The sequence below is a fragment of the Bos mutus genome, chromosome 8, assembly GCF_027580195.1.
Source record: "Bos mutus isolate GX-2022 chromosome 8, NWIPB_WYAK_1.1, whole genome shotgun sequence".
NCBI lineage: Eukaryota > Metazoa > Chordata > Mammalia > Artiodactyla > Bovidae > Bos > Bos mutus.
The window spans coordinates 70,043,668-70,070,317 of record NC_091624.1 but is presented as its reverse complement, the minus strand read 5'-3'; the positions used below and the strand labels follow the sequence as shown (position 1 = coordinate 70,070,317).

Here is a 26,650-nt window from a genome sequence, read left to right as displayed (position 1 = left end):
CTTCTCCAGCAGATCTTCCCAATGCAGGAATCGAACCCTGGTGTCTCCAGCATTGCAGGTGGATTCTTTACCAACTGAGCTATTAGGGAAGCCTGAAGTTAGGATGGTTACTCAGAAATCTAATTTGATTTCTTCAGTAACCTGTTATTTAGAAACCTATTGTTTAATCTCTATGTGTTTATATTTTTTACATTTTTTCCCTGTAATTGATATCTAGTCTCATACTGTTGTGGAAAACCGACCTTTTCTAGTCTTGTGGCCACTGCTGATTTTTCCAAATTTGTTGACATATTGAGTGCAGCACTTTAACAGCATCATCTTTTAGGATGATGACATAGCTCAGCTGTAATTCCATCACCTCCATTAGCTTTGTTTGTAGTAATGCTTCCTAAGGCCCTCTTAACTTCATACTCTAGGATGTCTGGCTCTAGGTGAGTGATGACACCATTGTGGTTATCTTTAAGACCTTTCTGTATAGTTCTTTTATGTATTCTTGCCCCCTCTTCTTAATCTCTTCTGATTCTGTTAGGTCCTTACCATTTCTGTCCTTTATCATACCCTCCTTGCATGAAATGTTCCCTTGATATGTGCAGTTTTCTTGAAGAGATTGCTAGTCCTTCCCATTCTTTTGGGCTTTCTTATCTCTCCTTGCTATTCTCTGGAACTCTGCTTACAGTTGTGTATATCTTTCCCTTTCTGCCTTTTGCTTCTCTTCTTTCCTCAGCTATTTGTAAAGCCTCCTCAGACAACCACTGGGTATCTGGTTCCTTCTTAGATTTCTGGGTCACCATCCAGGAAGTTAGGAGGTGGGAGGGAGGTTCATGGTGGGGGGGGGGCATATGTATACATATGGTTGATTCATGTTAATATTTGGCAGAAACAAACACAATATTGTAAAGCAATTATCATTCAATTAAAAATACATAAACTTATTTTAAAAAATGAAAGAAAAGGTCAGTTTTCTTTTAAGTAAAAAACAGGTTTTTTTAATTTTTTATTAAGCAAAAATTTTAATTAACCAAGAGTTCATGTCTTATCATTTTTATCCATCATTGCATTACTTTATAAATGGCTTGAGAATTATCCATTCTTTGGTATATTCTATGTGTCTCCTTCATTTGAGTAATCAAGATGTGTCTGCATCTGAAAATAAGCTTGTATGATTTTTTTTTTTTTTACTTTACAATATTGTATGAGGAGTTACCCGGAGCCATGGCTTCGCGGGCGCAGGAGGGCCTAGAGGAGCTATCCCACATTGAAGGTCAGGAAGGGCGGCGGTGAGGAGATACCCGTCATCCAAGGTAAGGAGCAATGGCTACACTTTGCTGGAGCAGCCGTGAAGAGATACCCCACGTCCAAGGTAAGAGAAACCCAAGTAAGACGGTAGGTGTTGCAAGAGGGCATCAGAGGGCAAACACACTGAAACCATACTCACAGAAAAGTAGTCAATCTAATCACACTAGGACCACAGCCTTGTCTAACTCAATGAAACTAAGCCGTGCCCGTGCGGCAACCCAAGACGGGCGGGTCATGGTGGAGAGATTTGACAGAATGTGGTCCACTGGAGAAGGGAATGGCAAACCACTTCAGTATTCTTGCCTTGAGAACCCCATGAACAGTATGAAAAGGCAAAATGATAGGATACTGAAAGAGAAATTCCCCAGGTCAGTAGGTGCCCCAATATGCTACTGGAGATCAGTGGAGAAATAACTCCAGAAAGAATGAAGGGACGGAGCCAAAGCAAAAACAATACCCAGCTGTGGATGTGACTGGTGATAGAAGCAAGGTCTGATGCTGTAAAGAGCAATATTGCATAGGAACCTGGAATGTTAGGTCCATGAATCAAGGCAAATTGGAAGTGGTCAAACAAGAGATGGCAAGACTGAATGTCGACATTCTAGGAATCAGCGAACTGAAATGGACTGGAATGGGTGAATTTAACTCAGATGACCATTATATCTACTACTGTGGGCAGGAATCCCTCAGAAGAAATGGAGTGGCCATCGTGGTCAACAAAAGAGTCTGAAATGCAGTACTTAAATCAGAGATACCAAAGGAATATTTCATGCAAAGATGAGCTCGATAAAGGACAGAAATGGTATGGACCTAACAGAAGCACAAGATAGTAAGAAGAGATGGCAAGAATACACAGAAGAACTGTAAAAAAAAAAGATCTTCATGACCCAGATAATCACGATGTGAGAGTTGGACTGTGAAGAAGGCTGAGCGCCGAAGAATCGATGCTTTTGAACTGTGGTGTTGGAGAAGATTCCTGAGAGTCCCTTGGACTGCAAGGAGATCCAACCAGTCCATTCTGAAGGAGATCAGCCCTGGGATTTCTTTGGAAGGAATGATGCTGAAGCTGAAACTCCAGTACTTTGGCCACCTCATGCGAAGAGTTGACTCATTGGAAAAGACTCTGATGCTGGGAGTGATTTGGGGCAGGAGGAGAAGGGGACGACAGAGGATGAGATGGCTGGATGGCATCACTGACTCGATGGATGTGAGTCTGAGTGAACTATGGGAGTTGGTGATGGACAGGGAGGCCTGGAGTGCTGCGATTCATGGGGTCGCAAAGAGTCGGACACAACTGAGCGACTGATCTGATCTTGCCATACATCAACATGCATCTGCCACAGGTGTACACGTGTTCCTCATCCTGAACCCCCCTTCCACCTCCCTCCCCATACCATCCCTCTGGGTCATCCCAGTGCACCAGCCCCAAGCCTCCTGTATCCTGCATCAAACCTGGACTGGTGATTCATTTCTTATATGATATTATACATGTTTTAATGCCATTCTCCCAAATCATCCCCCTCCCCTCTCCCACAGAGTCCAAAAGACTGTTCTATACATCAGTGTCTCTTTTGCTATCTCACATACAGGGTTATTGTTACCATCTTTCTAAATTCCATATATATGTGTTAGTATACTGTATTGGTGTTTTTCTTTCTGGCTTACTTCACTCTGTATAATAGGCTCCAGTTTCATCCACCTCATTAGAACTGATTCAAATGTATTCCTTTTAATGGCTGAGTAATACTCCATTGTGTATATGTACCACTGCTTTCTTATCCATTCATCTGCTGATGGACATCTAGGTTGCTTCCATGTCCTGGCTATTATAAACGGTGCTGCGATGAACATTGGGGTACACGTGTCTCTTTCAATTCTGGTTTCCTCAGTGTGTATGCCCAGCAGTGGGATTGCTGGGTCGTATGGCAGTTCTATTTCCAGTTTTCTAAGTTTTCATTCCAATCCCAAAGAAAGGCAATTCTAAAGAATGTTCAAACTACTGCACAATTGCACTCATTTCACACGCTAGCAAGGTAATGCTCAAAATCCTTCAAGTGAGGCTTTAGCAGTAGAGGAACCAAAAATTTCCAGATGTGCAAGCTGGATATAGAAAAGGCAGAGGAAGCAGAGATCAAATTGCCAACATTTGTTGGATCATAGAGAAAGCAAGGGAATTCCAGAAAAATGTATACTTCTGCTTCATTGACTATGCTAAAGCCTTTGACTGTGTGGATCATGACAAACTGTGGAAGATTCTTAAAGAGACAGGAATACTAGATCATCTTACATGTCTCCTGAGAAACCTGTGTGCAGATCAAGAAGCAACAGTTAGAATTGGACATGGAACAACAGACTGGTTCAAAATTGGAAAAAGAGTATGACAAAACTGTACATTGTTGCTCTGCTTATTTAACTTATACACAGAGTACATCATGCAAAATGCCAGGCTAGATAGCTCACAAGCTGGAATCAAGATGGCCAGGAGAAATATCAACAACCTCAGATATGCAGATGATACCACTTTAATGGCAGAAAACAAAGAGGAACTAAAGGGCCTCTTGAAGGTGAAAGAGGAATGTGAAAAAGCTGGCTTAAAATTCAACATTCAAAAAATGAAGATCATAGTATCCAGTGCCATCACTTCATGGCAGATAGAAGGGGAAAAAGTGGAAACAGTGACAAATATCATTTTCTTTGGCTCCAAAATCACTGTGGATAGTGAATGCAGCCATGAAATTAAAAGACACTTGCTCCTAGGAAGGAAAGCTATGGCAAACCTAGACAGCATATTAAAAAGCAGAGACAGTACTTTGCCATCAAAGATCCATATAGTCAAAGCTATGGTTTTCCAGTAGTCATGTATAGATGTGAGAGTTGGACCATAAAGAAGGCTGAGGGCTGAAGAACTAATGCTTTCAAATTGTGGTGCTGGAGAAAACTCTGGAGAGTCTTCTGGACAACAAGGAGATCAAACCAGTTAATCCTAAAGGAAATCAACCCTGAATATTCACTGGAAGGACTGATGCTGAAACTCTAATACTTTTCCATCTGATGCAAAGAGAGGACTCATTGGAAAAGACTCTGATGTTAGGAAAGATTGAGAGCAGGAGGAGAAGGGGATGACAGAGGATGAGATGGTTGGATGGCATCACCGAATCAATGAACATGAGTCTGAGCAAACTCCTGGAGATAGTGAAGAACAGGGAAGCCTGGTGTGCTGTAGTCCATGGGGTAGCAAAGAGTTGGACATGACTTAGCAATCGAATGACAGCAACAAGTTATACCAACCCTGGATTGGCTACTTCCAGATTATTACCTCTAGAAGGAATCAGAAAAGAAACCTACGTGTGAAATGGCTCATGGTTACTTACTGTTTTCTGTTCATATCAATACACGCTTCTGTCAAGTTCTAGCTGATAAGGTCCCCTGGTTGTGACCTAGGTTTGGAGCAACTTTCATCGGGGTCCTATGCCAGCTCTCCCATGCTTATCTCTGTGCCCTTGAACAATTTATTCAAGCTCCTTGTATCCAATTTTCTCATGTAAGAAATAGGATAATTAAAGCACATATCTCACAGTAATAAGAGGGTCAGGTAAGATAACACTGTGAAGCTCTTAGATGAGTCCTTGGAAATCAGACCCCATTAAATATTTGCTATGATTACATGTGAGACAAAACCTATCCCTGTGTTGATGGAGTTGGACAAGTTCAGTGATATTGTATCTGCAGTTTCATTGAAATGGCCACGTTTCACTTTTCTCCTCTTGTGTTTCAGAGGAGGCTGGACATCCTGGAACCCATGCCTCCCCCTCAGATGGAGGCGAGAGGTGTGGGTATGTATTTGTATACACTTTCCCCTTGGTTTGTGACATCAGAGAGTGATCTCAAATTAATAAAAATCATAGATCTAGTGTTTTGCTTTCAAGCTCAAGGTCAATGACAACCCTGGCAAGCCCACACTTTCTTTGTTTAGGATTCCAAGTTTTTATGCAAACTTTCCTTCAATGCCATCCCTCCTACTCAGCATGAAAATACAGACATCTCTGCAACATGGGGCAGGAGGGGTGGCTGTTACAAAGCTTTGTAGACACATGTCACTATTCTGTAGAGAAATAGAAGAGGCCCACTTCAATCCAAGGGCAGCAAACCTCAAGCAGAAATCAGTCCAGATGCCCCTTGCATGCCTCCCTTGGACATGAAAAAATAGGAATGGTTGAAATTGAAAATGACTTGGGAAGAATGAGGCACCGTTTGAGGGAGACACCCGGACACAAAGCTCATGAATGCCATTTGTTCCTACTCTATTATTCGGCATCTGCTGCTGACCCGTTGTCATTTGCATCCTTTTGTGCTGGGCCACCTCAGAGATTTCCAATTTTCGTAGACAGATGATGAGTTCCAAACCCGCTCTGAATAGGCCGACTGCTGACCATTTGTTTCTCTATCAAGGGTGAAGGTACAGGGCTTGTCTGCAGCAGGATGGCTGCGCACGGCCTTCCTTCTCTCTCAATAATGGGGAGGTCGCAGGATAATGCCCAGCCCTCGAGAGCAGCCCCATGAGGACCTCTGGCCAGGTGCACAGGTTGGATGAAGCTGGCTTTAGTTCATTTTCGGAAGGTACTGTGTCAGATTTTCCTGGGTTTGCTTCTTCGATCAAAGTAGAAACAATGAAAAGGAATCGAAGAGAAGAAACAAACCTACAGAAAACAAGGACGAAATCTACCATTCTCCCTGAGCATCCTAGAGATGACAGCCACATCAGGCTGGACTGGGTACGTGCTAGGCAAAGCTCAAAGGCGCAAACTCTGCATATGTAGGCAGCCAGAATACAGACTCACACAGGCCTGAACCAAGGGCTCATTTCTGCAAGTCCAAATGGCCTGGCAGCTTAACTGGGGGGAAAAGTGCATCTCCTCCTAAGCCTGAAAAACCCCAGGAAACTCCTTTGTGTTCCGGGAGGTTGGTGAATCCAAAGTAGCTGCCCAAAGCCCTGTTTGATATGCAGAGGTCAATGGAAGCTCCTGGTTTAGTCTATGGTGAGAAAGGGAAAAATTCAAAACAGCAATTATGTTTTCCTGTCAGATTCCATGTGTTCCTCTGAGTCTTATCCTTGCTCTCTTCCTGATACTTTTGATAATTATTTAATTGGTCTCCAGTCTAAATGGATGCTGTCTGAACTGCCTTTCAGGGCTGACAGAGTGACGAGTATACAGCTCCCAGATGAATAAATACACAGAACTTTTTCCCTTTCCTCTGATCATAGAAAAGCAGCACTTTGGATTCATTGATAGACACAAAATGAGACAGAGAATTGAAGCAATTTCCTGTATAACTTTAATATGCACTTTTTGGGGGGAAATAGCCAGGTATCTAACGAAAAAACAGTAGCTTTACAAATAACACCTGGGCTAGGAAGAGCTAGGGCAGAAGAAAGGGAGGAAACACTGTTTGTTTGTTTGTTTGTTTTTAACATTTTTCAAATAGAATATGACAAGAAGAGAAAGTGACTCTTAGATCTAAAATAGAGTAATCATACATTCCATATAAGCACTTTATCCTGGATTTAGTGCTTCAATTAATATTTAGAGGATCCCTGTAAGAACTTTGAATTTGGACCATTTAAGGCTTGATGAAAGAATATAATGCATCCTCTTTCTAAACTCAGACCTCTTTGCTGCTATCAAATAAGAAAATTTTTTAAATATCATATAAAAAAGTACAATGCTGTTACAGTTGCTTTTTATTATTAACTAGCCCTGGAAAATCCCATGGGCGGAGAAGCCTTGTAGGCTGCAGTCCCCTGGGATCATGAAGAGTCAGACACGACTAAGCGACTTCACTTTCACTTTTCACTTTCATGCATTGGAGAAGGAAATGGCAACCCACTCCAGTGTTCTTGCCTGGAGAATCCCAGGAACGGAAGAGCCTGGTGGGCTGCCGTCTACGGGGTCACACAGAGTCGGACACGACTGAAGTGACTTAGCAGCAGCAGCAGCAGCCACTTCAATGATAGTTAATCCCAAAGCAGCAGTGTGTAAATGCCATGAGAACTGTGATTTCAAACCAGCTTCTCATTCGAGAACAGCGGGGCTAAGCAAACCAACTCCTTCCAGAGACTGGATTATACTCCTACCTTGGGATCTTGTTAGGCATTGGAGTGGGATTTAGGGGAACTTTCAGTTTATATTGTTGGATTCCGCCTCAGCTCTCTATCAGGCAGAATAATACCTGTGACTTTCTGCAATCCTAGGGTATTAGAAGGATTAATGAGATAATCCTACCATAGAACATTTTGACATCAAAAGCAAAAATGGGAGCCAAGGATTACGCCTCTTGGAGAGAGGCACATCACTGTCCACTCTGAAGCCATCACTACCTCCCCCACACAGACCTACGTGTCCCCTCCCATCTGCCCTTCCTTGCGGCACAAGCCACACTCTTGGTGTGTCCTCCATAGACCAGGAGAACTTGAAGAAGTGGGTTTTTTGAATCTTGGCTTCCTCAGAGCCAATGCAGTTCCAGACAGAGGAGGTACTCAGTATTTGCTGAAGCCATGATAATTTATCAAACATCCCATCATCCTAAAGTACTGCCTTGACTCAACCTTATTTTAGATAATACCCCTGCCAGTTAGTTTGGTGAGACTCTCTGACTAGGGCTGGATGTGGGCCAGGAGAACCAGGGAGCCAGCTTACCTTCCCTTTGGTACCTAATGTTCACTTTTTTTTTATTTAATCAAGAGCCACTCTGTGTTTTGATGAAACCTTCCTCTTTAGGGTCATTATTGCTGCTTTGTTCCACATAAGAGCTGGAAATTATGACCTACACGAGAGCCTGCACCATTTGCTTCTGCCAGATGCTCTGACAAGGAGAATATAGGAGGAAAAAAACAGCATCCCTACTATGTGCCAACCATTTAGAACAACATGCTATCTGCAATTGTGTCAGACTGGTGACCTGCAGACACAGGACTGAGAGGTCTTTTTTGATTAATTGTTGTTCAGTCGCTAAGTCATGTCTGACTCTTTGTGAGTCAGCATGGTCTGTAGCACACCAGGCTTCCCTGTCCTTCACTATCTCCTGGAGTTTGCTCAAACTCAGTATTTATCTTCTTATGTGATTTGATCTTGAGTACCAAAAGCCTAGCAGAGCAAGTGTAACCATCAGGAGTTCTCATAATTCAGTGCTCATCATTTCACATGTGACCCATTTCACAGATTAATACAATCCTCTAGACTCTGGCAGGCAGCTGAATTTACTGCCCTGATTTAGTTCAACCACTCGTAAAATGTTGTGTTATCATATTAAACCAAGACCGAAGGCCACTTATCTGGAGAAGATTGTCAGTCAGACTTCCAAAAGGCTCCCAATGGTCCTGCTTCTTGCTATCCACTTCCTGTGTGATATGTACCACTTGTGTGGGGGCTGGATCTAGTGGTTTGCTTCTAACAAACACAATACAGGGAAAATGGAAGGAGTCACCTCCCAGGATAGGTTATATGAGACTGACTGTGTCTCGCTCGCATTCTGCCTTGCTAGGACCCTCACTCATTTTCTGGCTCTCTTGGCTTGTTCACTGTAGTGAACCAAGTTCCCATGTTGGAGAGGCCTACATAACAAGGGACTGAGGGTGGTGTCCGGCCAATACTGAGCAAGGAACTGTAGTCCTCAAGCCAACAGCTGGTGAGGAATTGGATCCAGCCCACAACTACTCAATGAGCTTGGAAGCGGATCCCAACCTCACTCAAGTCTTGAGAGGATGTGGCCAGACCCAACCTCATGAGTGTCTTCTAGAGATCCTGGGCTAACCCAGGATTGCAGCTGTGGAGAAAGCCCAAAGCAGAAGACCCAGCCAAGTCACACCCAGATTCAAGTTGTTGCTTTAAGCCATTAAGCTATTTGTTACACAGCCAATAGTGTTTTGGCACCAATTTCAATGGAGGAGTAGGGGTCGGGTTCTCCATGTTAACAAGCAAATCTCTGAGGAGGGTTTTTCCCTCACCGAGCAAGTAATTCTCCGGGACAACAACTGGGTGTCCTGCAATTCAACTCCATTCTGACACTGTTATCCATAGACAGCATCAGATTCCACAGATGCAGGCTCAGTCTTGTAAGACGCCCTTCCCCCCACCACTTCGATGCCAATCCCAATCACCTGTGCTTCTGAATGACTGGCTATAAATCAGAGTTCCCACAACTTTCCCCTTGTATCTGATTAGCTTGCTAGAGAAGCTCACAGAGCTCAGACAAACACATTTACTTACTAGACCACTTGTTTACAATAAAATGATGTAACTCAGGAACAGACGGAAGACATACAGAGGGAAAGGTATGAAGAAAGAGCTTAGTGTCCATGCTCTCTCCAAGCTCACTGCTCCACCAGTACTACCTGTGTTCACCAAACGGGAAGCTTCTGAACCCTGTCCTTTTGGGGGTTTTGCAGGGCATCATTACACAGTCATAACTGATTAAATCATTGGCCATTAGCAATTGATTCAACCTCGAGTCCTTCTCTGGAAGTCAGGGGTGGAACTGAAAGTTCTAACCCTCTTATTACAATACTAGGTCTCCTGGCAACCAGCTGCCATCCTAAAGTGGGGTCCAAAAGTCACCTCAGTAACATAAGAAAAACACTTTTATGGCTTTCTTCCTTTAGGAAATTGCAAATGTTTCAGGAGTTCCATGCCAGAAATGGAGTTAAAGATCAATATTCATCTTGATACAAACCACGATATCAAAGCAGCTCCAAAGAACTAACACAGTGGCCGAGTAAGACATGGAGCCTCGACCCCTACCTTCCATTCACCACTCTGTGCTCCACAGGTATTGGCAGCACGGGGTCTCTTTAATCGCCAGCAGACATCTATCCTATCAAGCTCAGAGTAAAAAGAGTTGTCCTCCTTTCTTGGCTAGACAGACAGCTTCACAAGCATTAAAATAGCTGCAATTGATCAAAAATTAAATGCAGCAAGATAGAATATAAAAATGAACCCAAGTCACTGGAGTGTTACGCTGGCAATTATTTCTGTGTTCAGGGAAGGGAGTCTGGCTCTTAAAAGTTACTTTCAGAGATCCACACTGAAGACAAAATCCCTCTCTCTGACCCCACCATCCCTATCAGGGCCAGACTCCTTCCCAGGCCAGGAGGGAGCTGTGGGTGGGAAAGCAGGTGGGAAAGCAGGGAGTTGTGGGTGGGAAAGCCCCATATGTAGCCCCTCTCAACTGAGCACGTGAAATTGCTGGATCCTCATGTCCATCAGATGTGAGCTGCAAGCAGGGTGGGGGAAGGGAGGTGGGCATCGAGCAGTGGTCCCTACATCACAAGCTCCCTCAGGTCTCCTGTCTTGATCATCCATCATGACTCCCTTTCCAGCTTTCCAGCCTTGGCTTGGGCCCAGCGCTTCTGTCCTGTCATCTTCAGAGACTCTGAATAATTCCCTCCCTTCATTTATATTGCTTCTGTGAAGTGTAACTTTATCATGTTCCTCCAGAGCCTTCTTTTTCTAGGTTATATAAATTTAGCTCTTCACCCTCCTTTCACAACTTGCCCTCTAATCCTCTTGCTAGTTTATTAATTTTTCTTCATTTCTTACACATATGCACGGGTACACACCCTTTTGCAGGGTAAAAGGGCCATGGGAAACAGGACCAAGAAAAATGTGGAAAATTCACACTAAGAAGGGAGGAAAGAAAGGAAGTTTCTTTATTCTGATAGTAAATGCATGGAAACTCATTTGGGGGAGATCACAGAATGAACATCATTTGGAAAAGATTGTGATTTTTGGAAACTATAGTTTCTTTCTCAAGATAAAGAGTTCTAAGCAAGATGTTTTCAACACATGAGGGAGGGCAAGGGCTAAGAGATTTATTTTCTCTTACATTTCTTTTCCTTCTCCACTCTCTCATCTCTCCCCCAAAATCTCACTGAGCCTCTGACTGATCTCAACCTACTCAAACACACTCCAAGGCATGGAGAAAAACAGAGAAGCCAACCTTTCCCGGGATGAAGGCAAGAACAGGAGTGCTAACTCTAATCTCTGCCTCAGGGTAACCCTTAAAGTCAGCAGAGTTTCTCTGGGTACACAAACCCTCCCTGCCCTGACTGCAAGTTTCTAACCCACAGGTAAGTGCATTTAGGAGACACCTATGGTTATTTTATTGCATTACAGAAAATACCTGAGAATCAATGAATTTATGCCTTGTTTATGTTTTCCTAGAAACCCTCTGGAAACCCAAGTTCTTTTTAATTTATGATTTTAAAAGCTTTATTTTTTTTCTCCCTTTCCCCTTTCTCCTTAATCTTTCTATTTTAGGGAGTTGAAAATATTTCTGCTACTCAAGACTTAAATGCAGCCCTTCTGGCATTAGGGGCTAAGGATAATGACCGTGTTCTCCCCAGACTCTTTCTCTTACGGTAAGTTAAAGTCACCCTGTCGTGTCTAACTCTTTGTGAACCCATGGACTATAGCCCGCCAGGCTCCTCTGTCCATGGGGATTCTCCAGGCAAGAATACTGGAGTGAGTTGCCACGCCCTCCTCCGGGGAATCTTCCCAACCCAGGGATTGAACCTGGGTCTCCTGCATTGCAGGCAGATTCTTTGCCATCTGAGCCGCCAGTGAAGCCCCTCTTATAGAAGAAGGCAACAAAAGGGATCGTATCTTTTCTCTTTGGGCAAGAGAGAAGGAGTTAGCCAAGAAAACATGAATTTCTTTAGGGACAAAGAGAGAAGGCAAATGAAAAACCTGGTGTTTAGTGTTAGGACAAGCCTCCAAAGAGCAGATGGCAGGTGTTGTTGCCACGGGTTACGTATATGTCTGTGGCAGGTAGAGCAACACATCCCTCCAAAGATGCCCACATCACAACCCCAGAACCTGTGACCCAAGTCACCTTCCCCGGAGAAGCGGACTCTACAGATGGGATTAAGAGGATGAGCCTTGAGAGGGGGAGGTTGTCCTGGGTTATCCAGGTAGACCGAACGGAATAAGGGTCCTTAGAAGAGGGAGGAGGTGGGATCAAGGAAAGGAAAGCTGAGGTGACAATGGAACCAAAGACTGCAGAGATGCACTGTGGAGGCAGGGTTGTGAGCCAAGGAAGGCAGGCAGCTTCTAGAAGGTGGAACAAACCAGGAAACCCTCTCCGTTAGAGCCTCCACAAACAACGAGCTCTGCTACCCCACTTTCCCCCAGTGAGACTGATCTTGGACTTCTGACCTCTAAAACTGTACAAGAGTACATTTGTGTTGCTTTTAGTCACTCAGTTTATGGCAATCTGTTGTAACCAGGAAATCAATACAATGTCTTTTTCAATTTTTAATTGGGGTAAAAGTCACATAATATAAAACATGCTATGTTAACCATGTTTAACTGTACAGTGCAGTGGCACTAAGTACATTCACATTGTTATGCAACTTTCACCATCATCCATCTCCGGAGTTTTTCACTTTCCTAAACTGAACCTCTGTCCCCATTAAACACTAACTTCCCATTTCCTCCCTGCCCCCACCCCTCCGTGGGCCCGGCATCACCCAATGTGTAAGGTAGGTACTATTACTCCCATATACCTGAAGAGAAAAAAGAGACAAAACTACTCATCCAAGTTCACAGAAACCAAAGCCGGCCTAATTACAAAGCTCACGCTTGCAGGATAAAGATTCCCTTGAGTGACTATCCTGATGTTTACATTCTGTCCACTAGATGAAGCACAGCATTCACTAGTGACTATGAGCACGGTCAATTCTTATGACTTGCTTTTTTTTTTATGGCTCTCATCTGGGCAGTAGTTTGGTTTAGTGAGCTTTGGAGTCAGAGCTCTCACTGAATCCCAGCTCTGGCTGTAAGATCTTGAATAGTATAGCAAAGTGGCTATTGAAATTATATACAACCTTTGACTCCGCACTATCAACCCTGAGGATATTGTCCTTAGACATAAAAGAACCAATCACTTAAGACTATACATATAAGGATGATTTGCTTATAGTAGGGGGACAAAAGGAAAGATGAAAGCCTACTGTACAGAAATGGCTGAATTAATGGGCTAAATCCAAACAATGGATTATGCAGCCATTGGAACCCTGAGCTGGATCTCTGTGAGGTAACTGGTGAATTCTACAAAATGCTATACACTGAAAATACAAGATACAGGTAAGTGTGTACATATAATATATATACAGATATACAACAATCCCAGTTTTATAAGTCAATGACAAAACTCCTTGAGATTATATAAGCAAGGGAAAAAGGTATATAATATATTACAAACAAAATTAAATATCCATTCTTAATTTTTAGAAATGGCAAGGAAATAGTGTTAGATAAATTAGACTGTTACAAGATAAAATAGCTCTGTTGTAACCCCAAAGGAAGTGTTATGCCTAATGGGAAGCACTAGAAATATTCCCATTAAAGTCAAAAATAGAACTTGATGTTGTGCTACAAGTATAAGAAATACAACTGGGTAAGAAAAAGAAATAATTCTAAAAGTTGAAAAGGAACATGAAAAATTATTTGCAGGTGCTACGACCATATGAAACCAACTGAAAAGTTACCATAACCAATAAGAGAATTCAAAAAGATATTAGGGATATAAAAATAGAAATGTCAGCTTTCACATACACAACCACATGGATAATATAATCTAAGAGAAGACTACATGAATATGGCAACCAAAATAGGAATTAATGAGAATATGTAACATTTACATATAACATTACAGATAACATTTACAATACTCCTGAAGAACTAAGATTTTTTTTTAATGGAAACACACACCATGACACAGGTGTGAAATTTCTATAACCTAATTTATAAGTTTAATACATCCCAATTAAAACACCCCAAATGGGTAGGGGAGAAGATTCTAAAGCTCACATGAAAACATAAATTGCAATAACCAGGAAAACTCTGAAAAAGAACAATGGGGTAGAGCAAGGGAGGTTGAAATAGTCATGAGATATTAAAACATGTTTTAAAACCTTCTCTTTAAAAAAAAAAAACCTTCTCTTATTAGAACAGTGTGGTAATATGTTAATAGATTGATGGAAGAAAATAGGAAGTTCAAAGTATACACACATACACACACCCCTATCTATAGAGAGACTTGAAATCATATGATAAAGACATCTCAAATCAGTCACAAACTGGTTCAATAAATGATATTGGGATAATTGGAAAACTACCTAGAAATATATAAAGTTGGATGCAGGTTTCAACAGACACAGTGGGATTGCTGCCAAATGGAGTAAAGACTTAAATGCATTGAAACCATCAAAGTTCTAAACAAAAACATGGGGGAGTTATAACCTTGGAGTGATGATGCTCTAATTAAGATTCAAATTTAGAAGTGATAAAAGAAAAGACTGATAAACTTGACCTAAAATAGAAAGTTTTCTATGGGGAGAAACACTATAAAAGACCAAAACAAGAGAGAAACTAAGAAAAGCTATTTGCAGTTCATATCAGAGAGTGCTAACTCCCTAACATATAAAAAATGCCCAATAGAAAAATGGATAGAGAATATGAAAAAGTAATACATGGAAAAGGAAATACACGTCTCTCATCTCAAACATGAAGAGACGGTCAACTTTATTTATACAAACAAGAAATAATTCAAACTACCCTGACTTAGTTTCCACCTATGAGACTGACAGAATCCCAAGAGTCTGATGAAAACTATTACCAAAGCAATGGGGAAAGAGGCATGTTAAACTCTACGGGTGAGAGGACCTCTGAGAGGTCAGTACCTATCAGAATTACAAATGCTCCCCTTTACCTCTGATGCAGTAATACATCCTACAGACACACTAGCACTCACTGGGAAAAACACGTGGCTCAGGAGAGGGTAGTTGATTTCACCATTGTCTGCACACAAAATTGAAAATCATCTCAGAACTTTAATCGAGTTATGGAGTGAAGTAATTCAGACAGAGAAGGAAAGAGATCATTTGATATCCCTTGTATGTAGAATCTAAGAAGAAATGATACAAATGAACTCATTTACAGAAAGAGACTTACAGACTTAGAGATCAAATTTATAGTAGCCAGGGGGTAAGGATGGGGGATGGGGAAGGGATAGTTGGGGAATTTGGGATGGACATGTACACATGTATCCATATTTAAAATGGATATCACCAAAGACCTATTGTCTAGCACAGGGAACTCTGTTCACTGTTATGTGGCAGCCTGGATGGGAGGGGAGTTTGGGGAGAACGGATACATGTGTATGCATGGCTGAGACCCTTTACTGTTAACCTGAAACTATCACAGCACTGTTAATTAGCTACACCTCAATACAAAATAAAAATTCTTTAAAAGTTAAAATTCTGAAATTAGCTTTTATAAATTAATGAAGTAGGACATAATGCAACTATTTAAAAAGAAAACTCTTCATGCTCAGATTTGTAAAGAACTCTATGACATTGTTAAGTTAAAAAAATAAAAGCAACTTATGGTGTAGTATGTCCAGTATCATGACTGTACAAAGGCAGAAAGCCATCCATATATGCATGAAAAGCCTCCAGAAAGAATCGACAGATCAACAACAGCGCTTCTCTTTTGAAAGAGTTTTTGTTTTCTAAGTATGTAAAGGCATTGCATATTCAAAAATTAAATATTTGAGAGTATTTCTGCATTGATTTTTTTTGCCATAGGCATACATTATTTAAAGACGAAAAGGGTAATTTTATTTTGAGAAGAAGGGAACTTCAAAGTTCAAATTTTTAAGTTAGATTAAGTGCCTCTAAATTCTGGTTCCACTTCTGAGCAGCTGTGTGATATTCAACCCTCGAAGCTTTACTTCCGACACGCATCTTACAGCTCAGCATGGGCTGTTCTGAGGTTTCACTGCGGTAATGACTGTAGAAGTCTAGGCCCAGAGTAAGCCCTTGAGAAAGACCGCTTATTATTCCCTCACAGGTTGTTGGAGAGAAGGCCATGAGATAAATTACCTAAAGCTGCTGGTGCAGGCACTCAGGAAATATTCATACCCTCCTTCCCTTTCTCCTCCAATCCCCCTGCAGCCCACATCATGACAGGCCTCATTGCCGACCAATGTTCCTTGTCTACTCAAACGTCCCAAGTCATCTTTCTTGACAGAATGTCGCCATGAAGGAAAAAAAGCTAAAGACTGGAAATAGTGATAAATTACTTGTTGTTTTGGAGGTTTTCTACCCTTCAGACCAACTTATTGACCAGAGACATATTAATACATCTTTTGTTACCTGAACATCACTGACCAGAGATGTTTCAATATTCACTTACGTAACAAATTGCCAGCCACAGGCAGTTTCTGCAAAAATCTCCTGGTCAATAATGTGTTACACTGAACTTCCATAATAATTGCAAACTGCAGACCTGGTGAAACTGCTTGGCTGGAAGTGGGACAACACACACAGTTGAAGAAGCTCAGGGATTCAATCTGAATGCAAATAAGTAATTATGCTGAGAATTTTTGATTTCCAAGTGACCGAAATTTAGAATGTACAGAGAATTAATAAACCCGTGCTTTTCAGCCTCTTCTGTTTTCTTCTTGATGTTACTATTTGAGTTGAATGAATCCTCTCAATTTGATATAGGAAGCAGTCAAAAACTCAAGAGATACTGGTCATTAATTACTTTAACCAATATTTATTAAGTACCTGCTAAGTGCAAAGCATAATGCTGGTCTCTGTGTGTGGTCTGAAGAAAATGATTAAAAGTTACGATTTTGCTCTAAAAGTTGAACAACAAAGTAACCTGGTCCTTTAAGAGTAGGAAAATAAAATATCAGTAATTCTGGCCCTATTAATGTCAAGTTTTTCCAAGAAGAGATTATTATGCTCTAAAAGTTGAACAAAGTAACCCAGTCCTTTAGAGCAGGGAAATAAAATATTAGTAATTCCAGTCCTATTAATTTCGAGTTTTTCTAAGAAGAGAGATTATTATACCAACAATTTATATAATAGAGAGACAGGAAATGCCTTAGATTCTTCTACTGTAGTAAGCGTCAACATTTTTCAAACAGCAGTTATATGTAAATGATACATGTGGATTTTGAATCATTTTTAACTGCTCCATTAGGGAGCTCTTGTAGGTGTTTTCTATGCAGGGCTTTATAGGCAAAGTTTACCATCTGAAGATAAAAATCTCTACAGATGACGATAGACAGATGTAATACTGCAGATAATGTGATCTATAATGCAAATCTCATCTGGAGCCTGGAAGGGGAGAGGAGTTAGGCGTGAGGAACAGTTTTGCACAACCTCATTTACTCCCACAGCCCTTTAACAGGGGCATTATCATTCCCGTTTTACAGACAGTGCTGTAGAGCTTTAGGAAGCGAGTGGCTGAGCCAAGTCTCCCCAAACGATAAACAGCCACATCCCAGATCTACTGACTACATGGCATTCTCTTTGTCTTTTTCACCACAATGCTTAATTCCCCTTGCACAGAAGCCATTAGTGAAACAGAAGGCTGAGGCTAGGAGTGTCCAAGACCATGACACAAACAGAGCATTGGCAACTGGCCTCAGAAGAACCCAACTCTTTGCCGGCCTTGATTTTCTATAATAAGCCCTTAGAGATGCTGGTGATTGAGAGGAGGGACTCTACTGTTCAGGCTTTTAAAAATGATCACTCAGTGATGGGGTGTTTTCAAGGTTCAGAACTGCCCATGCCACAGGTTCAGGATACTGCAATCTCCACATCCACCAAGCCCTATCCATGGCCTGTACTTCCCAAGCTCCCTTTCCCAAACCTCCCCTCCCCCACAGCAGTGTGTTAGTTCTTCAACAGGTTGTGTAACATTTTCATTGCAGACTTCTGTTTTATATCCTAACTAATTTTTCATTTAAACACCCATTATTTTAGAAAGCTCAGGGCAACTTCAAGTTTCCAGGTTGGTCAAAATAAGACTGTTTTACTATTCTAGTGCTTGCTCCATTTTGCAAACTTCCTATACATTCTTCCTTAAACTGTGTGATCTCTCTACCAAAAAATAAAGGAGCCTCAAGTTGCTCTGGCATGAAAAATAGAAGAAAAGCTGCTGGTGGAGGGGTACAGATATAATCTGATCTTTTCAATAAATCCTTCTGGACTTGGCCAAGATAAAAAAACAGATCTTGCTGTGACTTATTAGAGGTAAAATTTCAGACAAAATAAAAATAGTAACTTCTTAAGGACTCTGAATAGTCAACAGAAGCAGGTGAGCGATTTGCAGAACAAGTGAAAACTTGAACAACTGATGTGGCAACAGTGAATTTCCTGGTTTTATGTTTTTGTTTTTTCTCCCTGTATCTTCTAGCTTTGACCCAAAGGCAAGCCAAATAGGGAAACTGAACAACAAAACTCACAAAATCTATCTTTGTGGCCAAAGAATTGACAATAGGGACTCATTAAAAGCTGTCGAGTGTGGCAAAAATCCTTACTGTTTTCCCCTCTTCCTTCTCTACCAGCCTGTCCCAATGCCAGTCACACAGTTGCCACAGTAGCATGAACATCTGAAGATCCTGAGATTAAACCGCTCTCACTTAAAAGAGGGATTGGGAAAAAAAAGTCCCACATAAACAGATGGAGAGCTATATCATGTTCTTGATTAGATTGGAAGAATCAAAATTGTGAAAATGACTATCCTACCCAAAGCAATCTACAGATTCACTGCAATCCCTAACGAATTACCAATGGCATTTTTCACAGAACTGGAACAAAAAAATTTCACAATTTGTATGGAAACACAAAAAACCCTGAATAGGCAAAGTAATCTTGAGCAAGAAGAACGGAGCTGAAGGAATCAGCCTTCCTGACTTCAAACTATATTGCAAAACTACGGCCATCAAAACAGTACAGTACTGGCACAAAAACAGAAATACAGATCAATGCAACAAGATAGAAAGGCCATGGATAAACCCACCCACCTATGGGCACCTTATCTTTGGTAAAGGAGGCAAGAATATACAATGGAGAAAAGACAGCCTCTGCAATAAGTGATGCTGGGAAAACCGGATAGCTATATATAAAAGAATGAAATTAGAACACTTCCTAACACTAGACACAAAAATAAACTCAGAATAGGTTAAAGACCTAAATGTAAGGACAGAAACTATACAACTCTTAGAGGAAAACATAGGCAGAACACTCTTTGACATAAATCACAGCAATATCCTCTTTGACCCACTTCCTAGAGTAATGGAAATAAAAACAAAAAATAAACAAATGCAAGTAATTGAACTTAAAAGCTTCTGCACAGCAAAGGAATCTATAAATGATGAAAAGACAACCCTCAGAATGGGAGACAATAATTGCAAATGGAACAATTGACAGAAGATTAATCTCCAAAATATACAAGCAGCCCTTGAAGCTCAATCCCAGGAAAACAAACAACCCAATCAAAAAGTGGGTGGATGGCATAAGCAGACATTTCTCCAAAAAAGACATACAGATGGCCAACAAACACACAAAAAGATGCTCAACATCAATCATTATTAGAGAAATGCAAATCCGAACCACAACCAGGTATCACCTCACACTGGTCAGAATGGCCATCACCAAAAAGTCTACAAACAACAAATGCTGGAGAGGGGTTGGAAAAAAGGGAACCAACCCTCTTGCACTGTTGGTGGGAATGTAAATTGATACAGCCACTATATATATATACACACACACACACACACACACACACATATATACACACACACACAATGGAATAAGAGCCATGAAAAAGGAACGCATCTGAGTCAGTTCTAGTGAAGTAGATGAACTTAGAGCCTTTATACAGAGTGAAGTCAGCCAGAAAGAGAAATACAAATATCATGTATTAATCCATATTTTTGGAATCTAGAAAAAAATGTTACTCATGAACCTATTTGCAGGGCAGGAATAGAAATGCAGACATAGAGAACAAACTTGTGGACACAGCAGAGGAAGGAGAGAGGAGGAGGAATTGAGAGGGTAATTTTGCCATATGTAAAACAGATAGCTAATGGACAGTTGCTGTATACCAAAGGGAGCTCAATCCAGTGCTCTGTGACAACCTAGAAGGGTGGCATGGAGGGAGGCTCAAGAGGGAGGGGGCATATGTATACTTAACGGCTGATTCATGTTGCTATATGGCAGAAACCAACACAGCACTGCAAAGCAATTATCCTCTGATTGAAAATAAAGTTAAAAATAAAAAATAAATGTAAAGTTCTTGTTGTAAAAACAGTATGAAGGTGATTCTTGCAATTTTTTTTTCTTTTCCTCTTCATTTCTCCCCAGGTGAAATAGTGATTATGGCTGCAACTCTAAGAGTAACCCTGTATTTCCAGCTGGATGAGTAAGGAAAGAGGGCTGATCTGCAATAAACCATGTATAGTCTGAGGCAGTGATGCACAGGATATAATGCACACATCCACATCTGCAGCAGATGTCAGTTCCGTTAAGTCAGTCATGGTCTTTTTCTGAGAGGAAGGAACCCAAAATAAGTCTGCCTGCCACCCGGCATCTGGGTGATCTCCCTAAGGATGGTGCCAGCTAAGTTGGTAGCTTTACCTGCGGCTAATGTTTTTTTGCAAGGTGATCCAACCAGTCCATTCTGAAGGAGATCAGCCCTGGGATTTCTTTGGAAGGAATGATGCTAAAGCTGAAACTCCAGTACTTTGGCCACCTCATGTGAAGAGTTGACTCATTGGAAAAGACCCTGATGCTGGGAGGGATTGGGGGCAGGAGGAGAAGGGAACGACAGAGGATGAGATGGCTGGATGGCATCACTGACTCGATGGACATGGGTCTGAGTGAACTCCGGGAGTTGGTGATGGACAGGGAGGCCTGGCGTGCTGTGATTCATGGGGTCGCAAAGAGTCGGACACGATTGAGCGACTGAACTGATGTTTTTTTGATTCACGCTAATATGAACCTTAAAGATCCCCACAATGTGTGCTCCTTCTCCTGGATCCATCCCACAGTTCTCAGATCCCACAGTCACCAATTTCAACCTATGCCAAAGATGATGTGCTAATATGTTTTCTGAGCCCAGGACAGTGAGAATAAGAAAAAACAGAGTTAGGCACAGAGGACAGAAAGCAGTGAAAGGTACAATGTGCTACCACCTGGACACTGGTTCACAATGGTGTCAGCCAGTGGTTTTACGTGCTCAGCCGTGTGCTCACACCTCCATTCGGGCTATTCTTTGCTACAGCCTGTGGTAGGGAGGGAAAGAATTGATCTGCTGGCTCCCTCCCATCTACCACTGGTAAACATTTGCCCAAAGATTTATTAGGGTTGGCTTTGCCTTTTCAGCAGCTGCTTGGGAAACTACAGCATGTACTTGTGCCTCTGGAAGTGGCAGGAAGAGCAAAAGGCTCTGTGGTTGCTTGTCTGCAGGGAGCAGAGCCAAATGGTCTCACGGGGAGTCAACTGGCCATAGCAATGGCTTAGGTGGAGCTATGTAGCCTATGGACTGGAGACAGGCGAGACCAAACAGTCTCAAGAGGTGCCCAATATACACCCACAAAGAAGCTTTGCATTTTCATTTATTCAACACTTATTACACTCCTATGCACTGATACAGGATCATGGGAAAACAGAAATGTTTTCTGCCATCAAGGAACTTTGTCTAGTGAAGATAATACAATCTCTGCACAATTTTTAGTACTATGAGTTTTTTTAAAATGCCAAAGCTTTCCAGAAGAGGTTATTCAACCATGCCTAAGAATTTGGAGAAAGTGGTTCCTGGAGAAAACCATGAACTGCATTCAACTGTGTAAAATCAAAGTCTTCAGTTAGAAAAGAAACTCATAGCTCATCTGGCCAACAGTTTACTTCAATCACATGAGTATTATTCCGAGACCCAAGACAAGTTAAACACCACTGCAATCCCCACTTACCTTGGGCTGTATTACATATTTGGGTATTATTAAGCACGTGCACTTTTCCTACCAAAGACACTGCATGTCTCTGAGCCTTTGCAAGTAAAATTCCCTTTCCAGGGTGCCCTTTTGCATTACTCAGGACAGACCAACCTTTTTTTCTTTTTTCAGATCTTTGTTTATGTTGACCATTTTTGAAGTCTTCATTGAATTTGTTACAATACTGCTTCTGTTTTATGTTTTGGGCTTTTGGTCGTGAGGCATGTGGGATCTTAGCCCACCCACCAGGGATCAAACCCACAGCCCATGAACTGGACAGCAAAGTCTTAACCACTGGACCACCAGGGAAGTTCCAGAACAGACGAATCTTTTGCTGCCATATCATCCACTCTGAAATTTCATGGCTTTAAACAACATGTTTCTGCTCGTTGTCATCACTCAAGAGTCTAGACTGATGACAGGTTTATCTTAACATCGTTTCCACAGTTTCTGCAGTGGGGAGATGGGAAAATGGTCAATCACTACTGGCAGCTGAAGCTTCTACCGAGCAGAGACAGGCATCACTTTCCCTCACATCTCATTGGCTCAAGCACAACTGTCCGTCAGCCACACTTAAATTCAAGAGGATAAGGACATGCTACTGTTGTGTGCCCAAAAGATAAGAACCAGAAATAGTCAAGGAAATAGTATTTAACAACTCAGAATTCTAAAACTTCATCTGTTGAATTCCTACTCAAGCCTCTAGATTCAGGCCAGGTGTCCTCTATTCAAAGCAGCCTCCCTGCTCCATCCCTTCCACCTCCAGGCTGGTTAAAGAGATCTCACCTGTGCTCCACACACCGTTCCCTTACCTCCTTGCACGACAATGCCGCAGAGATCTCCTGTCTCTGCTTTTGTCCCCCAGAGTACTGAGAGCCCCCCAAGGTCAGCAGCTCCTCCTCACTCACCTCAGTGTGCTCAGCACCCAGCACAGTGTCTGCTCTCATCAACACTCAATGCATGTTTGTTGAACTGAACAAAATCAACACCAACAGAACTGAAAATAAAACTTCCTTAAGAATCCACTGTAACAGAACTAAGTGAAGCAACACACAGTGTTTTAAGCTTTCTCAATGCCAGTCTCTCCACCCTCGCTGTTTATCAAATTAAAGTGACACATTCGGGTGACAAAAAGAACTTCCCTTGTGCAGAATCTAAATATAAACATTCTAGAAAGCCTTTGCCATAATCTCTCTTGCTAGTCAAGTGTACCTTGCCCAAATCCTCAAGTTTTTTTTTTTTTTTTCTAAACCAAGTTCAGCAAGGGCCTAGATGGGGAAAGCAACTCATTTCCTGAGCTCTTTGCAAAGATGAAAATCAGGTCATAAGCAAACGTCATTTGGAAATCTGATTTCTCTGTGGGCTCGTCTATTCTATTCTGCTAAGTGGGTGAATCCCACGAGCACCAGTCCTGTCTTTTCTGGGCTGTTAAGAAAGAAGGAGAAATTGTACTCACAAATTTCTTCAAGCCCAGGCCTCTTCATTGGTGGTCACAAAAATGTAGGCTGGGCCCACCATGGCACCAAACAGAGTCAAGGACACCTCTGCAGAGACCTCCTTGGATGAAAAGCTATGACCAACCTAGACAGCATATTAAAAAGCAGAGACATTACTTTGCCAACAAAGGTCCATCTAGTCAAAGCTATGGCTTTTCCAGTAGTCATGTATGGATGTGAGAGTTGGACTATAAAGAAAGCTGAACACTGAAGAATTGATGCTTTAGAACTGCGGTGTTGGAGAAGACTCTTGGGAGTCCCTTGGACTGCAAGGAGATCCAAACAGTCCATCCTAAAGAAAATCAGTCCTGAATATTCATTGGAAGGGCTGAAGCTGAAACTCCAATACTTTGGCCACCTTTGTGAATAACTGACTCATTGGAAAAGACCCTGATGCTGGGAAAGAATGAGGGCAGGAGGAGAAGGGGACGACAGAGGTTGAGATGGTTGGATGGTATCACCAACTCAATGGACATGAGTTTGAGTAAACTCTGGGAGTTGGTGATGGACTGAAAAGCCTGGCATGCTGCAGCTCATGGGGTCACAAAGAGTTGGACAAAACTGAGCAACTGAACTGACTGACTACGGAGACACCGGGCTGGTAGTGAGGCAGAGACGATACTTACCACATCTCCAAGCAGGCACCCTGCGAGCAGCCCGAGGAGCCTGAGGAACTGTGCCTAGGCCACTATGTAAAGTGTGGTTCATGGGCCACACCTGGGGCCTCATTAGCAATCTGAATCTCGGCTCCTCACTGCACACCTGCTGAATCAGAACCTGCCTTTGCAACAAGACTCCTAGGTGAGTCTTAGGTACCTTAGAACTGGAGACGCACTGAGCCAGGCTCCGAGTACACTTTATGGAAGAGTCCGATAGGTATAAGGACAGCTGGACCATCACAGCCTCATCTGTCACTTGGGAGAGGTGAACACTCCTTGACCCACGCAGCATAGCACTGTGTTGAGCCACTGTGTAGGAGGCAGGAGGGATGGAGAGAAAGGAGGCATGATGGATCTGAGGACCTCAGGGTCAGGTGATCTGTGTACAGCACTCTTTATTACCTTGTGAGGCTCAGCTGGGGTAAAAAGGTGGACAGCCAGTTTACCAAGGGGTGACCTGAGAGACCCAGAAATGCTGCAAAACCATTTCTAAAGGCTCCAGACGCTTCTGGCCTCTTGCTCTGAGAGCTGCGCTGGTGTATCTGTCACAGTGTTCACCTTAGGTGAAGGGGATGGGGAGACAGGGTAGAAGCAGGATTTGTGCGTTGGTTAAGACCCCCCAAGTCATTGCTCTCCCTTTGGCAATAACCGGCATCTCCTGTGCATGTTGATCTCTTCCTCTGACTGTCGTTGATTTCTGAGTGCCATCTGTCTGATGTTCATGGTCTCTCCTTTCTCCACTGCAGTCCCTCTCACGTCACTGCCCTTCACATCACTTAATTGACTGGTAACTTGACTATCCTTTGATATGATCTTGTTTAATTCATCATTTTATATTTTCAGGATAGACTATTTTAGTCCACGTCATTCCATCTACCCTGAGATGAAGACATCTCTCTATTCGGCTCTTCTTTCAACATATTCTTATACTATACACAATGGCATTAAATATTTTGTGTGTTCTTTTTCGAAAGAACTGATATGACACATTGCCTGTAGTTACTTACAAGGAACTCACTTAAGGCAAGGTTGGGTAAAAAGCTTGCTGCATCAATTATCTCTGCTCACTCCTGTCTTGACAATCTCTCCATCTCCAATGGCAACTGACCTGCAACCTACAACACCAAAATTGCCTCCATCTTTAAAAAAAAAAAAAAAAAAACAACTTTCTTCAATACTATTCTTCCTGAAGCCTACTACCCCATCTCTTTCTTCCTTCCGGTGCCCTTAACTATCTTCTCTGCCTTCATTCCTCTTTTGCTGCCACCTAAGTGAACTCTCTGAAACATACACTGTGACTGCACTCCCATGCTTGAAGTCTGTGAGATCTTGCTTCCATTAATTTTGATAGAAATTGACACAGATATTGCCCTTTGCAGCTGAGTTTTGGCCTCACTTACCAACTTTAATTTCAAGTCATTCCTTTCATGCTCAAATTGTGCTTCCATCACATGGTGCTTTTGAAACACAGTCATGGTTTTTCTTGCTCCCTACCTGCGTTCATATCAATTCCTCTATCTAGATGACTTTTCCCTATTCATGCCTGATGAAGTCTGCTTGCCTCTCAATACTCAGCTCAGGTCACCTCCCTTGCTGAAGCCTAAAGCCTTGCCTCATCTCCTTTGTGTTTTAAAGTGTCTTAGCCATGCCTGTGTCTTCATTCATTGCTATGTGAATAATTGCATTCTGCAGTATGACCTTGAATGCTTGAATTTTTATTTTGCCTTTATACCCCAGCTTCTAATATAATGTCTGATATATTAAGGCACACAAATGTCCATTAAACTACATTTCAAATGGGTTCCAATTTTTTTTATCAGTTTATTACATACTATGGTTTTAGATTCATAAGATGTTAAGAATTCAATTTAGAGAGTCATGTTACAGTGAGAGTCACAAATGCCACCAAGCCGTACCCTGTGGGGCCTTCCCAGGACAGGATCCCCCTATCCCACCCCCTCTTCCAATGTCCTCTGCCTACATCTTGTTTATAGAAAACCCTTAGTCTCCCAGGCCTTCCCTGAGTTCCAAAGAATAATTTAATCAAAGTGAGAAAATGCAAAAACAAAGGAAAACAGTCAGACAAAACAAAATAATAATAGTTTAGCCATTAAACAAAGTCAAGGACTTCTAATTCCTCTTCAAGAGCTGTAGATAATATCCTGCATGCATGTTCAGTCCCTCGGTCATGTCTGACTCTTTGCGACCCCATGGACTGTAGCCCACCAGATTCCTCTGTCCACGGGATTATCCCAGCCAAAATACTGGAGTGGGTTGCCATTTCCTCCTCCAGGAGATCTTCCTGACTCAGGGATCAAATTTGTACCTCCTGCAGCTTCTGCATTG

General features: G+C 42.0%; 1 long non-coding RNA gene across 1 annotated transcript in view; it reads right to left on the bottom strand.

The window, feature by feature from the left end:
- The window catches only part of LOC138988908 (uncharacterized), a 161,311-nt gene extending 137,581 nt beyond the window's left edge, over window positions 1–23,730 (bottom strand). Inside the window, exon 1 of the long non-coding RNA XR_011465163.1 lies at window positions 23,606–23,730. This is a non-coding gene — a long non-coding RNA (uncharacterized lncRNA). The remainder of the gene's footprint in view (window positions 1–23,605) is intronic.
- Window positions 23,731–26,650: the final 2,920 nt, after the last annotated feature.